Genomic DNA, 11744 nt, shown 5'->3' with positions numbered 1-11744 from the left:
GGAAGTGCTGGTCTTGAGGGAGCAGAAGCCTCCAGTGTCATCTGAAGATTGCTGTGCTTCAGCCTCAGGTACTGCTGTAGTCGGTACATTTTGCTGCCTGGTACGCATTGTTGTTTGAGGATAACAGCCTCATACCCATCATCCCTACTGTCCCAAATATCCTTCCAGGTCTTGCCAGCATGGACTCCAAACCCAACCAAATTCTCATCCTCACTTTTGACAGGTGGTAGTTGACAGGCGTAAAGAAACACAGAAGGGCATGGAATTATAAACAAGAATTCTGTGATCTGACACCTTTGCCATTTGGTAGCAAAGTAAGTGTAATAGCTTCTAACTGACTTGCTTTAACCTAAAACAAGGTTTGTTTGAACAACTTTAGTAGGTTTAATACTTAACGATTATGTGAGGAATTCTTTAATATCTAAGTTAACGGCAATGCCAGCAAACAATATGCATAAAAAAGTTGTAGTTAAATATCAATGACTTACAGGAAAGTTACCGTCACAGTACCTTGCATATAGGAACGTGCAGAATTAGTATATGTATAATACACTATATATATAAGGTTAGTTTATAAACGGTAATCCAGTTTATTCTGTCTCATCTGCCTAGACTCATTCTACTTGACCAGTGTATGCTCGTTTTACTGCAAATTACTCGTTTTCCATAAATGGACACTGTCTAGCTTAATAAATGTACTGCTTTACCGGGCCACTAATAAAAGATACTTTTGGATTCCTCACGATGAGTGGAATTCTTATAAACGGTACCCGCCTTAATTTCCAAAGTCAAACATGTTTTTATTTAAATTGTGCATTAAAAATTGAATATTAATTATTAAATATTTCAAAAGCAATGCTACCTATGGAGCGAGTGAATAACTACTTCAGCATTACACAGAGAGCTTCGCGAGGGGCTCCGTAAAACGTACAGCATCCAGTTCGATTTTGGAATGTGAAATGCATCGGAATATTTAAGAAAATATAAGATTGCTGTTCAGTTTACCTTGGAAAGTCGTCCTTTCCGTTCGACCGGGCGGTTTTTCTTTTAGGTGAATCACCAAATTTACTGAAATACTACTCACTCTCTGCTGCTCTTTTCCAAAATCCAGTTGTGTCGACTGTCGGTAGTGATAAGGGTAAAACGTCATTGGAGGCGTCGAAACAGCGACAAAACATCAACCAGCGGCCGAAAGAATATTACATCCGTACTGTTAAGCACTACCATTGAAAATGAATGGGAAAAGTTAAGGGAAGTTAAGCTAAACTATTCTCGCCGCCCGCGCGGGGTCTCAGACACCACGCACGACGTAACTGGCCTTCCGACGCAAGGGATATTCTGTTCTCCGAAGTAAGCTGTGGGTTCGAATCCCACTTCCGACAAAAGTTCTTCAATAACCACAGCAGCATTTGAGCAACTGATTGGCTTTAATTGCTTTGTTTTATTGTTGCGTTTCAGGCAAAACTACATAACACTTAAAGACACTTCGGGCATGCAAATGGAGAACGAAATTATAGTTATACCGAATCTCCTACACACAATACCAAGGTTACCAACTTTGCTCAGCTGACCGGAGTGAGACGTTCAATTCGCCACAAGTCTGCACACCCAGATAACACGCATATAAAACGTATGCAACAGTTGTGTTACCTTTTAAATAGTCTGTAGGTTTTGCAAACTACTCTAACGCCTTTGGTGTCGCTGATTTTACGTTTATACTAGTGTAAAATAGACTTGCCGTAAGATTTCTTTGCGCCAGCCTGAGAGTCTGAAAACACCTCACACCAGATGCATGAGAGATGGAAACCTGGAATATTCAGTCGAATCAGATCAAATATGATGCTAAGTTAGTACTAAGTTAAAATATGTTCCGCACTTGTAACATGCACCCATGATTTGGAACAGTCAGCAGCATACCTGTCAAGGTTTGGATTTGAAAATAAAGGAAATTTTCCGGCACCCGCCGAGAGCCATCCCACCACCGCAAGCAGGCTCCAGTATCCCTTACATTTTAAGACAGGTGTACAAGAAATATAAAATAACCATTTGTCATTTACATTTTATTTTCATTGCGCATTTTCTACTAATTTTTCATGTTCACTCATGCGGCTCTCTGTCATTCACTAATGACTTGGATTTTTCATGCCGACTGACATCGTTCCTTCCCCGTGGGAGACACTAAAATCGCATTTACAAATCTTACAGAACGCGTGACTGTGCCCCATCCTGCTCCTCTTTAGGAAAGTAAATTCGTCGTCCCATTTTCCGATGTATTTACATGACTTCTTTGTTTCTTGGCAGGGACGCCTTCTCCTTCTACACATCCATCCATCCATCCATCTCTCTCCTTTCTCGTTCCCGCTGTTGGCACTAATCTCGCGATAACTGCCACCCAGGCTATGCAGGTGGCAGTTCTCGCGAGGCTACTGACAGTTCAGTTTGGAGAGGCAGAAGAATTTTTAAATATATATATATATTATTATACGGGAGATTTACGGGAAAATACTAATACGGGAGGACGGCGGGAAAGAGAAGTAAAATACGGTAGTTTCCCGGCCAAAACGGGAGACTTGACAGCTATGGTCAGCAGGCAGTCTCTGGCCACGCCCCCTACAGTCGGTCCGGCCCCTGGCTTTACCAGCGTGTTCGCGAAAACGACTTCATTTATTTTCTTATTGATTCATCGACAGACCATCATACTTTTTAGACGTACGTTATAATAATAACACTCTATTGATCCCCAAAGAGAGAAATTCTCTCCTTGCCTGCCCCCTCTTACTGTCCATGATACACAAGCACATATGTAGAAAAACGTCAGCTTGGAGGCCAAGGCTGGACTTAACCTACTCCTTACGGTTTAACGGGAAACTGCCGCATGGCCGAGCGGTCTCAGACACCACGCACGACGTAACTGGCCTTCCGACGCAAGGGATATTCTGTTCTCCGAAGTAAGCCGTGGGTTCGAATCCCACTTCCGACAAAAGTTCTTCAATCACCACAGCAGCATTTGAGCAACTGATTGGCTTTAATTGCTTTGTTTTATTGTTGCGTTTCAGGCAAAACTACATAACACTTAAAGACACTTCGGGCATGCAAATGGAGAACGAAATTATAGTTATACCGAATCTCCTACACACAATACCAAGGTTACCAACTTTGCTCAGCTGACCGGAGTGAGACGTTCAATTCGCCACAAGTCTGCACACCCAGATAACACGCATATAAAACGTATGCAACAGTTGTGTTACCTTTTAAATAGTCTGTAGGTTTTGCAAACTACTCTAACGCCTTTGGTGTCGCTGATTTTACGTTTATACTAGTGTAAAATAGACTTGCCGTAAGATTTCTTTGCGCCAGCCTGAGAGTCTGAAAACACCTCACACCAGATGCATGAGAGATGGAAACCTGGAATATTCAGTCGAATCAGATCAAATATGATGCTAAGTTAGTACTAAGTTAAAATATGTTCCGCACTTGTAACATGCACCCATGATTTGGAACAGTCAGCAGCATACCTGTCAAGGTTTGGATTTGAAAATAAAGGAAATTTTCCGGCACCCGCCGAGAGCCATCCCACCACCGCAACCAGGCTCCAGTATCCCTTACATTTTAAGACAGGTGTACAAGAAATATAAAATAACCATTTGTCATTTACATTTTATTTTCATTGCGCATTTTCTACTAATTTTTCATGTTCACTCATGCGGCTCTCTGTCATTCACTAATGACTTGGATTTTTCATGCCGACTGACATCGTTCCTTCCCCGTGGGAGACACTAAAATCGCATTTACAAATCTTACAGAACGCGTGACTGTGCCCCATCCTGCTCCTCTTTAGGAAAGTAAATTCGTCGTCCCATTTTCCGATGTATTTACATGACTTCTTTGTTTCTTGGCAGGGACGCCTTCTCCTTCTACACATCCATCCATCCATCCATCTCTCTCCTTTCTCGTTCCCGCTGTTGGCACTAATCTCGCGATAACTGCCACCCAGGCTATGCAGGTGGCAGTTCTCGCGAGGCTACTGACAGTTCAGTTTGGAGAGGCAGAAGAATTTTTAAATATATATATATATTATTATACGGGAGATTTACGGGAAAATACTAATACGGGAGGACGGCGGGAAAGAGAAGTAAAATACGGTAGTTTCCCGGCCAAAACGGGAGACTTGACAGCTATGGTCAGCAGGCAGTCTCTGGCCACGCCCCCTACAGTCGGTCCGGCCCCTGGCTTTACCAGCGTGTTCGCGAAAACGACTTCATTTATTTTCTTATTGATTCATCGACAGACCATCATACTTTTTAGACGTACGTTATAATAATAACACTCTATTGATCCCCAAAGAGAGAAATTCTCTCCTTGCCTGCCCCCTCTTACTGTCCATGATACACAAGCACATATGTAGAAAAACGTCAGCTTGGAGGCCAAGGCTGGACTTAACCTACTCCTTACGGTTTAACGGGGAAACTGCCGCATGGCCGAGCGGTCTCAGACACCACGCACGACGTAACTGGCCTTCCGACGCAAGGGATATTCTGTTCTCTGAAGTAAGCCGTGGGTTCGAATCCCACTTCCGACAAAAGTTCTTCAATCACCACAGCAGCATTTGAGCAACTGATTGGCTTTAATTGCTTTGTTTTATTGTTGCGTTTCAGGCAAAACTACATAACACTTAAAGACACTTCGGGCATGCAAATGGAGAACGAAATTATAGTTATACCGAATCTCCTACACACAATACCAAGGTTACCAACTTTGCTCAGCTGACCGGAGTGAGACGTTCAATTCGCCACAAGTCTGCACACCCAGATAACACGCATATAAAACGTATGCAACAGTTGTGTTACCTTTTAAATAGTCTGTAGGTTTTGCAAACTACTCTAACGCCTTTGGTGTCGCTGATTTTACGTTTATACTAGTGTAAAATAGACTTGCCGTAAGATTTCTTTGCGCCAGCCTGAGAGTCTGAAAACACCTCACACCAGATGCATGAGAGATGGAAACCTGGAATATTCAGTCGAATCAGATCAAATATGATGCTAAGTTAGTACTAAGTTAAAATATGTTCCGCACTTGTAACATGCACCCATGATTTGGAACAGTCAGCAGCATACCTGTCTAGGTTTGGATTTGAAAATAAAGGAAATTTTCCGGCACCCGCCGAGAGCCATCCCACCACCGCAAGCAGGCTCCAGTATCCCTTACATTTTAAGACAGGTGTACAAGAAATATAAAATAACCATTTGTCATTTACATTTTATTTTCATTGCGCATTTTCTACTAATTTTTCATGTTCACTCATGCGGCTCTCTGTCATTCACTAATGACTTGGATTTTTCATGCCGACTGACATCGTTCCTTCCCCGTGGGAGACACTAAAATCGCATTTACAAATCTTACAGAACGCGTGACTGTGCCCCATCCTGCTCCTCTTTAGGAAAGTAAATTCGTCGTCCCATTTTCCGATGTATTTACATGACTTCTTTGTTTCTTGGCAGGGACGCCTTCTCCTTCTACACATCCATCCATCCATCCATCTCTCTCCTTTCTCGTTCCCGCTGTTGGCACTAATCTCGCGATAACTGCCGCTCAGGCTATGCAGGTGGCAGTTCTCGCGAGGCTACTGACAGTTCAGTTTGGAGAGGCAGAAGAATTTTTAAATATATATATATATTATTATACGGGAGATTTACGGGAAAATACTAATACGGGAGGACGGCGGGAAAGAGAAGTAAAATACGGTAGTTTCCCGGCCAAAACGGGAGACTTGACAGCTATGGTCAGCAGGCAGTCTCTGGCCACGCCCCCTACAGTCGGTCCGGCCCCTGGCTTTACCAGCGTGTTCGCGAAAACGACTTCATTTATTTTCTTATTGATTCATCGACAGACCATCATACTTCTTAGACGTACGTTATAATAATAACACTCTATTGATCCCCAAAGAGAGAAATTCTCTCCTTGCCTGCCCCCTCTTACTGTCCATGATACACAAGCACATATGTAGAAAAACGTCAGCTTGGAGGCCAAGGCTGGACTTAACCTACTCCTTACGGTTTAACGGGAAACTGCCGCATGGCCGAGCGGTCTCAGACACCACGCACGACGTAACTGGCCTTCCGACGCAAGGGATATTCTGTTCTCCGAAGTAAGCCGTGGGTTCGAATCCCACTTCCGACAAAAGTTCTTCAATCACCACAGCAGCATTTGAGCAACTGATTGGCTTTAATTGCTTTGTTTTATTGTTGCGTTTCAGGCAAAACTACATAACACTTAAAGACACTTCGGGCATGCAAATGGAGAACGAAATTATAGTTATACCGAATCTCCTACACACAATACCAAGGTTACCAACTTTGCTCAGCTGACCGGAGTGAGACGTTCAATTCGCCACAAGTCTGCACACCCAGATAACACGCATATAAAACGTATGCAACAGTTGTGTTACCTTTTAAATAGTCTGTAGGTTTTGCAAACTACTCTAACGCCTTTGGTGTCGCTGATTTTACGTTTATACTAGTGTAAAATAGACTTGCCGTAAGATTTCTTTGCGCCAGCCTGAGAGTCTGAAAACACCTCACACCAGATGCATGAGAGATGGAAACCTGGAATATTCAGTCGAATCAGATCAAATATGATGCTAAGTTAGTACTAAGTTAAAATATGTTCCGCACTTGTAACATGCACCCATGATTTGGAACAGTCAGCAGCATACCTGTCAAGGTTTGGATTTGAAAATAAAGGAAATTTTCCGGCACCCGCCGAGAGCCATCCCACCACCGCAACCAGGCTCCAGTATCCCTTACATTTTAAGACAGGTGTACAAGAAATATAAAATAACCATTTGTCATTTACATTTTATTTTCATTGCGCATTTTCTACTAATTTTTCATGTTCACTCATGCGGCTCTCTGTCATTCACTAATGACTTGGATTTTTCATGCCGACTGACATCGTTCCTTCCCCGTGGGAGACACTAAAATCGCATTTACAAATCTTACAGAACGCGTGACTGTGCCCCATCCTGCTCCTCTTTAGGAAAGTAAATTCGTCGTCCCATTTTCCGATGTATTTACATGACTTCTTTGTTTCTTGGCAGGGACGCCTTCTCCTTCTACACATCCATCCATCCATCCATCTCTCTCCTTTCTCGTTCCCGCTGTTGGCACTAATCTCGCGATAACTGCCACCCAGGCTATGCAGGTGGCAGTTCTCGCGAGGCTACTGACAGTTCAGTTTGGAGAGGCAGAAGAATTTTTAAATATATATATATATTATTATACGGGAGATTTACGGGAAAATACTAATACGGGAGGACGGCGGGAAAGAGAAGTAAAATACGGTAGTTTCCCGGCCAAAACGGGAGACTTGACAGCTATGGTCAGCAGGCAGTCTCTGGCCACGCCCCCTACAGTCGGTCCGGCCCCTGGCTTTACCAGCGTGTTCGCGAAAACGACTTCATTTATTTTCTTATTGATTCATCGACAGACCATCATACTTTTTAGACGTACGTTATAATAATAACACTCTATTGATCCCCAAAGAGAGAAATTCTCTCCTTGCCTGCCCCCTCTTACTGTCCATGATACACAAGCACATATGTAGAAAAACGTCAGCTTGGAGGCCAAGGCTGGACTTAACCTACTCCTTACGGTTTAACGGGAAACTGCCGCATGGCCGAGCGGTCTCAGACACTACGCACGACGTAACTGGCCTTCCGACGCAAGGGATATTCTGTTCTCCGAAGTAAGCCGTGGGTTCGAATCCCACTTCCGACAAAAGTTCTTCAATCACCACAGCAGCATTTGAGCAACTGATTGGCTTTAATTGCTTTGTTTTATTGTTGCGTTTCAGGCAAAACTACATAACACTTAAAGACACTTCGGGCATGCAAATGGAGAACGAAATTATAGTTATACCGAATCTCCTACACACAATACCAAGGTTACCAACTTTGCTCAGCTGACCGGAGTGAGACGTTCAATTCGCCACAAGTCTGCACACCCAGATAACACGCATATAAAACGTATGCAACAGTTGTGTTACCTTTTAAATAGTCTGTAGGTTTTGCAAACTACTCTAACGCCTTTGGTGTCGCTGATTTTACGTTTATACTAGTGTAAAATAGACTTGCCGTAAGATTTCTTTGCGCCAGCCTGAGAGTCTGAAAACACCTCACACCAGATGCATGAGAGATGGAAACCTGGAATATTCAGTCGAATCAGATCAAATATGATGCTAAGTTAGTACTAAGTTAAAATATGTTCCGCACTTGTAACATGCACCCATGATTTGGAACAGTCAGCAGCATACCTGTCAAGGTTTGGATTTGAAAATAAAGGAAATTTTCCGGCACCCGCCGAGAGCCATCCCACCACCGCAACCAGGCTCCAGTATCCCTTACATTTTAAGACAGGTGTACAAGAAATATAAAATAACCATTTGTCATTTACATTTTATTTTCATTGCGCATTTTCTACTAATTTTTCATGTTCACTCATGCGGCTCTCTGTCATTCACTAATGACTTGGATTTTTCATGCCGACTGACATCGTTCCTTCCCCGTGGGAGACACTAAAATCGCATTTACAAATCTTACAGAACGCGTGACTGTGCCCCATCCTGCTCCTCTTTAGGAAAGTAAATTCGTCGTCCCATTTTCCGATGTATTTACATGACTTCTTTGTTTCTTGGCAGGGACGCCTTCTCCTTCTACACATCCATCCATCCATCCATCTCTCTCCTTTCTCGTTCCCGCTGTTGGCACTAATCTCGCGATAACTGCCACCCAGGCTATGCAGGTGGCAGTTCTCGCGAGGCTACTGACAGTTCAGTTTGGAGAGGCAGAAGAATTTTTAAATATATATATATATTATTATACGGGAGATTTACGGGAAAATACTAATACGGGAGGACGGCGGGAAAGAGAAGTAAAATACGGTAGTTTCCCGGCCAAAACGGGAGACTTGACAGCTATGGTCAGCAGGCAGTCTCTGGCCACGCCCCCTACAGTCGGTCCGGCCCCTGGCTTTACCAGCGTGTTCGCGAAAACGACTTCATTTATTTTCTTATTGATTTATCGACAGACCATCATACTTTTTAGACGTACGTTATAATAATAACACTCTATTGATCCCCAAAGAGAGAAATTCTCTCCTTGCCTGCCCCCTCTTACTGTCCATGATACACAAGCACATATGTAGAAAAACGTCAGCTTGGAGGCCAAGGCTGGACTTAACCTACTCCTTACGGTTTAACGGGAAACTGCCGCATGGCCGAGCGGTCTCAGACACCACGCACGACGTAACTGGCCTTCCGACGCAAGGGATATTCTGTTCTCCGAAGTAAGCCGTGGGTTCGAATCCCACTTCCGACAAAAGTTCTTCAATCACCACAGCAGCATTTGAGCAACTGATTGGCTTTAATTGCTTTGTTTTATTGTTGCGTTTCAGGCAAAACTACATAACACTTAAAGACACTTCGGGCATGCAAATGGAGAACGAAATTATAGTTATACCGAATCTCCTACACACAATACCAAGGTTACCAACTTTGCTCAGCTGACCGGAGTGAGACGTTCAATTCGCCACAAGTCTGCACACCCAGATAACACGCATATAAAACGTATGCAACAGTTGTGTTACCTTTTAAATAGTCTGTAGGTTTTGCAAACTACTCTAACGCCTTTGGTGTCGCTGATTTTACGTTTATACTAGTGTAAAATAGACTTGCCGTAAGATTTCTTTGCGCCAGCCTGAGAGTCTGAAAACACCTCACACCAGATGCATGAGAGATGGAAACCTGGAATATTCAGTCGAATCAGATCAAATATGATGCTAAGTTAGTACTAAGTTAAAATATGTTCCGCACTTGTAACATGCACCCATGATTTGGAACAGTCAGCAGCATACCTGTCAAGGTTTGGATTTGAAAATAAAGGAAATTTTCCGGCACCCGCCGAGAGCCATCCCACCACCGCAACCAGGCTCCAGTATCCCTTACATTTTAAGACAGGTGTACAAGAAATATAAAATAACCATTTGTCATTTACATTTTATTTTCATTGCGCATTTTCTACTAATTTTTCATGTTCACTCATGCGGCTCTCTGTCATTCACTAATGACTTGGATTTTTCATGCCGACTGACATCGTTCCTTCCCCGTGGGAGACACTAAAATCGCATTTACAAATCTTACAGAACGCGTGACTGTGCCCCATCCTGCTCCTCTTTAGGAAAGTAAATTCGTCGTCCCATTTTCCGATGTATTTACATGACTTCTTTGTTTCTTGGCAGGGACGCCTTCTCCTTCTACACATCCATCCATCCATCCATCTCTCTCCTTTCTCGTTCCCGCTGTTGGCACTAATCTCGCGATAACTGCCACCCAGGCTATGCAGGTGGCAGTTCTCGCGAGGCTACTGACAGTTCAGTTTGGAGAGGCAGAAGAATTTTTAAATATATATATATATTATTATACGGGAGATTTACGGGAAAATACTAATACGGGAGGACGGCGGGAAAGAGAAGTAAAATACGGTAGTTTCCCGGCCAAAACGGGAGACTTGACAGCTATGGTCAGCAGGCAGTCTCTGGCCACGCCCCCTACAGTCGGTCCGGCCCCTGGCTTTACCAGCGTGTTCGCGAAAACGACTTCATTTATTTTCTTATTGATTCATCGACAGACCATCATACTTTTTAGACGTTATAATAATAACACTCTATTGATCCCCAAAGAGAGAAATTCTCTCCTTGCCTGCCCCCTCTTACTGTCCATGATACACAAGCACATATGTAGAAAAACGTCAGCTTGGAGGCCAAGGCTGGACTTAACCTACTCCTTACGGTTTAACGGGAAACTGCCGCATGGCCGAGCGGTCTCAGACACCACGCACGACGTAACTGGCCTTCCGACGCAAGGGATATTCTGTTCTCCGAAGTAAGCCGTGGGTTCGAATCCCACTTCCGACAAAAGTTCTTCAATCACCACAGCAGCATTTGAGCAACTGATTGGCTTTAATTGCTTTGTTTTATTGTTGCGTTTCAGGCAAAACTACATAACACTTAAAGACACTTCGGGCATGCAAATGGAGAACGAAATTATAGTTATACCGAATCTCCTACACACAATACCAAGGTTACCAACTTTGCTCAGCTGACCGGAGTGAGACGTTCAATTCGCCACAAGTCTGCACACCCAGATAACACGCATATAAAACGTATGCAACAGTTGTGTTACCTTTTAAATAGTCTGTAGGTTTTGCAAACTACTCTAACGCCTTTGGTGTCGCTGATTTTACGTTTATACTAGTGTAAAATAGACTTGCCGTAAGATTTCTTTGCGCCAGCCTGAGAGTCTGAAAACACCTCACACCAGATGCATGAGAGATGGAAACCTGGAATATTCAGTCGAATCAGATCAAATATGATGCTAAGTTAGTACTAAGTTAAAATATGTTCCGCACTTGTAACATGCACCCATGATTTGGAACAGTCAGCAGGGGGGGGGGGGGGAGGGATTATCTGCTCCCTGCATTTAAAAGTGCATAACAGAATTACATGACAGTGAGCGCAGGGGCAGGTAGACATTATTTCAACAAGCAGAAAACTATCAGAGGAAGCAGTTCATAATGAACATCATACAGAATACAGGAAGTCCCCAGAATAGAAGATCCATCCTAAGTCAGTCTTAAAGTCAAATTTATTGGTGTGAGAAGAGTAATACTACAGAACATTATAGTACAGTAA

This window comes from Brienomyrus brachyistius, chromosome 21, assembly GCF_023856365.1.
Source record: "Brienomyrus brachyistius isolate T26 chromosome 21, BBRACH_0.4, whole genome shotgun sequence".
Classification (NCBI taxonomy): domain Eukaryota; kingdom Metazoa; phylum Chordata; class Actinopteri; order Osteoglossiformes; family Mormyridae; genus Brienomyrus; species Brienomyrus brachyistius.
This window is presented reverse-complemented; position numbering follows the sequence as displayed.